This window comes from Ursus maritimus, unplaced genomic scaffold (assembly GCF_017311325.1).
Source record: "Ursus maritimus isolate PB19 unplaced genomic scaffold, ASM1731132v1 scaffold_20, whole genome shotgun sequence".
NCBI lineage: Eukaryota > Metazoa > Chordata > Mammalia > Carnivora > Ursidae > Ursus > Ursus maritimus.
In genome coordinates this window covers 52,061,541-52,066,839 of record NW_024424453.1, presented here as the reverse complement: position 1 = coordinate 52,066,839, position 5,299 = coordinate 52,061,541, and the positions used below count along the sequence as shown (strand labels likewise).

The window sequence follows — 5,299 nt, the reverse complement described above, 5'->3', positions numbered from 1 at the left end:
AGAAGGCCCTGTGAGGGTGAAGGCAGAGGTCAGAATGATGCGTGTCAAGCCAAGGATTGCCAGCTGTCACCAGAAGCTAGAGAGTGGCATGGGACAGATTCTCCCTCAGAGCCCTCAGAAGGAAGAAGCCCTCCTGACCTCTAGCCTCCAGAACTATGAGAGAATGAGTTTCTGTTGGTTTAAGTCACCCAATTGGTGGCACTTGTTCACAGTGGACACAGCACATGAGATATCCCAAGTACCTCTCTCGTCTTAACACTTCATCCTGGCCAAGGGCTTTAGAGAACTCGAGGATTCAGACTCTCCTCTGACCCCCTAGGGGTTGAGGAGCCCACTGGCCCAAAGTGATGTGCCCCTCCAGGGGCCCACACCTTCCTTCAAGACCGTGATCTAGGCCATAATTTCTGGCCCAAATGGCTCCAAGCCTGCTTCAGGGTCTGCTCGGACTTGGTTCTTGAGTCTGTCCTTCCAAGACTGCAGCAAACTTCCAGTGTCCACCCAAGGGGTGGCCAAGAAGCGGCTGTTGGCCAGGAGCAAGGAGAGCTGCCGACAGAACTGAGCTTGTGGGCTGGGGTGTCCACACATGTGTGCACTTCATCCTGGGGGGCAGAGATGAAAACAGGAGGAGGAAAAGAGCAGGCTGTATCTCCATTCGTACCCTTGCCCTGCCCCCCCCCCACAATAGCTGGGGTGGACTTAACGCTCTCACACTCCCAGGCCAGGAATACCGTCCAAGGAAGGGGCCCGTTTCTTCATCACTCTCTGTGTTTCTTATGTCGGTCCTGGCCACAGGAATGAACTGCCACCTTATTCCTCCTCCTTTGCTCTGACTCATCTCTCTGCAGAGGGTGAGACATCTGGGTAACCCTCAATACACATAATATCAGTGGCTGAGTCACCTCCTGCTCCCTTCTCTCCCTCCTTCTCCTCACCACCTCGAGGAAGGAGTTCTGCACCAGGTTTCTTAAGAACCGTGGCCCACATCTGTAGCTGGGTAGAATGTCAAAGCAGAGGTCCTAAATTTGGCTGCCTACAGGGACCAAGCAAGTGTCACAAATGAGCATATCTGGCCAGGTGTAAGTACCAGGGGGAGGTATGGTTTGTAACAAACCAGGACAGCCAGGCTCCTTCTACTGAAGTGGCTTCAGCTGGTGGTTGCCATAGAGAAGGTGGGCCTGATGTGAAAAATCGTTTGGGGTGTGTGTGTGTGTGTGTGTGTGTGTGTGTGTGTGTGCGTGTGTGTGTGTGTGTGTGTGTGTAAACCAGAAATCTTGATTTTATTATGTGAAGAAGTTCCCACCAAATAAAACCCAACCACAGACAAGCCAGATAGGACAGCCAAGTTTATTGCCACTAATACAACTAAACACCCATACCAGATCCTGTTGTCAGGCTGAGGCTAGCTGGGTGCTACCCTACTTTGTGGTTTGCCCTGCCCTCACTGAACTCCAGATGGTTTGAGGAACTAATGATGTTTTCACGTGTTGTTGTTTTGGCAGCATGATCCGGCCTTTGCATCCACCCTCTTCCATCTGGTAAACCCCGAAGTCCCTATATGACTCATCTCTGTCATCACCTCCCATGTGAACGCCTGGACTGACCCAGCCCCCCAGCCTGGCCTCTCCATTTCACCGCTTCCTGCTCCCTGCTCCTTACTCTTGTCTCAGTTTCAGCCCATACCACGTTGCTTTGTAACTGTTTACTTGTCATCTACCACTAGACCATAAGCGCCTCCAAGTCTATGGTTTTATCTTGTTTATTCTGTGTTTCCAGTGCCCTGGCACTTAGCTGACAATGCCTGAAGAGTGAATGAATAAACAATACATATCAGTAATGAGAGCAGTGTTGTGAAGCTGCTGGGGATACAGTTGACCCTTGAACAACACCATTTGCTGTGCTGGTCATCTTTTATGCAGATTATTTTTTATAAACATGGTACAGCTCTATATATTTTCTCTTATGATTTTTTCTTAAAAATATTTTTTTAATTTATTTGAGAGAGAGCAAGAGAGCACAAGCAGGGGGAGTGGCAGAGGGTGCGGTGGAGGGAGAAAGAGAAGCAGACTGCCCACCGAGCAGGGACCCTGATTTGAGCTGGATCCCAGGGTCCTGGGATCGCAACCTGAGCCGAAGGCAGACGCTCAACCAACTGAGCCACCCAGGTGCCACTCCTTATGATTTTCTTAACAGCATTTTCTTTCCTCTGGCTTACTTTACCGTAGGAACAGAGTGTATAATCCATATAACATACAAATATGTGTTAATGGACTATTGATGTTACCAGTAAGGCTTCTGGTCAACAATAGGCTGTTAGTAGTTAAGTTGGGGGAGTCCAAAGTTATAGGTGGATTTTCAACTGGGTAAAATGGGTACCCCTAACCCCTGCATTGTTCAAGGGTCAACAGTAGTTCCAAACTGGTATTTGTGACAATCAGTTCATCATCATCATCATCAGAGCTTGGGAATAGGGCAAAATAACATTCGGCAGAATGGCCAAGGATTGGGAAACTGATTTTCATTGGAGAGGAGGAAGTGGAGGAGCAGAAAATAAACAAACAAACAAACAAACAAACAAATAATCCCTGGAATGAAACTAAAGGCTCGAAGGGCAGAAAAGCCTGGTCGGCTCTCACGCTGAGGATGTAGGGACAGTAAGGGGACAGATCAAATAAAGCAGCCCTAATGGAGGGGTCTTAAAAGGGAGTTGTAGGGTGCAGGGGCAAATGAGGTGGGGGGGGATAAGAATTAGAAAGTGCTTGCAGCACCCTTCTGACAGCCACCCTAGCGGTGCCACACTTGGAAAGGGTTTCGTTTCCTCGGGTGCTGATTCTTTTCCCCAGCTTCCTTCCTGGAGGGACCAGGCAAGCCGGCAGCCCTCCTTTCACTTCGGTATGCCGCCCCCGTGCGGCAGGAGCGTCCAGCTACACCACCAGGCGGCAGGCTCGGGCTTCACCTCCAGGCAGGTGGATCCGTACTCAAGCCCAGCACGTTTATAGATCCAATAACTTGAGTAACATTTAAATGTCATACGGATTTCTCCTTACATCAGCTGAGGTCAAGCAAAAGGAAGACGGCACATACTCATTTCACAATCCATCATGCCCCTTCTTGATGCTCACTCCTTGTCTTGTGTTTGCCTCCCACTCAGTCTGTACCAAAGGATTTAGGGACAGAGATTTATTCATCTTTGCTTCCCCACAGAGCCATACACACTGCAGGTGTTTTAAGGGGGAAAAAAATCTTTGCTTAGTGAATCTATATGTAGATGATATAACATGTTTGTTTAAAGCTCCAAAAACAAGTGAAATAAGCCAGACACAAAGGGACAAATATTGTATGATTCCACTCAGGGAGGCACCTAGAATACTTAAATTCATAAAGACAGAAGGTGCAATACTGGCTAAAAGGGGCTGACAGGAAAGGGGGAGGGGTAGTAGTTGTTTAATGGGTCTAGAATTTCTGTTTGAAATGATGAAAAGTTCTGGGATAAGATAGTGGTAACTGTAAATGTACTTTATGCCATTGAATCGTACATTTTAAAATGGTTAAAATGCAAAATTCTGTATTATGTGTGATTTAGATATAAAAAAATGAAAGAAATGTCATGTAGTTCTATTAACATCAAGCAAAATAGAATTTAGATAAAAAAACATTAGAGAGGGCCACTTCACTATGACAAAAGATTCAAGTCATCGGGACAAATTACCAATATTAAATGTGTATGTACCAAATAACGGCCTGTAAAGTGTGTAAAGCAAGAGGTGTCAGACCCACAAAGAGAAATTCACAGTGCTGGTGGGAAATTTTAACCATGTTACATCACTAGCTGGTAGGACAAGCAACCAAAAATTCTCATATACATCAACTCCAAAAGACACGTATAGGGATGTTTATAGCAGCAGCTTATTACTCACAATAGCCACAAACTAGAAACAACTAGCTATCCATCATTAGTAGAATTGTGTCAGATTCATCCAATGGAATACTATACAGCAATGTAAATGAATGAACTATCGCTACATGCAACAACACGGATGAATTTCAAAATATAACGTTGAGTGTATGAGGTCAGATATAAAATAATACATACTGTAGTATTCTGTTTATGTGATGCTCAAAAATAAGCAAAACTAGACTGTTTCAAGATACATACTTGTGTAATAACATCATTTTTTTAAAAGCAAGTGTTATTTCCATAAAAGTCAGAATTGTGGCTATCTCTAGGAGGGAAGGGCAGCACTGTAACTGGAAAGGAACATATGAGTTGGGGATGGAGTTGATGGTGTAGACCTTTATGGTTTTGACAAAATGTCATTTCATGGCCTGGATGGGTATTTACTTTATAACAATTCATAAAGATATGTATTTGTGAAATAAGTCAAGAGAGAAAGACAATTATCATATGGTTTCACTCATTTATGGAACATAAGAAATAGCAGGAAGATCGGTAGGACAAGGAAGGGAAGAATGAAGGGGGGGTAAACAGAAGGGGAAACAAACCAGGAGAGACTATGGACTCTGGGAAACAAACTGAGGGCTTCAGAGGGGAGGGGGGTGGGGACTGGGATAGGCCGGTGATGGGTATTAAGGAGGGCACATGTTTCATGGAGCACTGGGTGTTATGTGCAAATAATGAATCATGGAACGCTACATCAAAAACTAAGGATGTGCTTTATGGTGACTAACATAACATAATAAAAAATTACTAATAAAAATCATTTAAAAAGATATGTATTTGTGTTTATGCACCTTTCTGTATATGGATTCCATTTCACGATTTTTAAATTTTTTTTTAAAGATTTTATTTATTTATTCAACAGAGATAGAGACAGCCAGCGAGAGAGGGAACACAAGCAGGGGGAGTGGGAGAGGAAGAAGCAGGCTCCTAGCGGAGGAGCCTGATGTGGGGCTCGATCCCATAATGCCGGGATCACGCCCTGAGCCGAAGGCAGACGCTTAACCGCTGTGCCACCCAGGCACCCCACGATTTTTAAATTTTTAATGAATTAGTGAAGCACCCCTTCAAAGTACTGTGGGAAAGTGATTTTGAACCCAGAAATCTACACTTAGCCGCATTAGCTATTAAGATTGATAACTAGAGGCACCTGGGTGGCTCAGTCAGTTAAGCTTCCAACTCTTGGTTCCAGCTCAGGTCATGATCTCAGGGTTGTGAGATCAAGCCCCACATCAGGCTCCACACTCAGTGGGGACTCTGCTTAAGTTTCTCTCTCCGTCTGCCTCCTGCCCCCACCCCACTCAATCTCTCTCTCTCTCTCTCAAATAAATAAATAAATCTTTT

At 45.1% G+C, this 5,299-nt stretch overlaps 1 long non-coding RNA gene across 1 annotated transcript; it reads left to right on the top strand.

Moving 5' to 3' along the window:
- The first annotated feature begins 945 nt into the window (after positions 1 to 945).
- On the top strand, positions 946 to 1,832 carry LOC121104231. Its single transcript, XR_005836519.1, has 2 exons — positions 946 to 1,076; positions 1,500 to 1,832. It is a non-coding gene; the product is annotated as an uncharacterized LOC121104231 (long non-coding RNA).
- Positions 1,833 to 5,299: the final 3,467 nt, after the last annotated feature.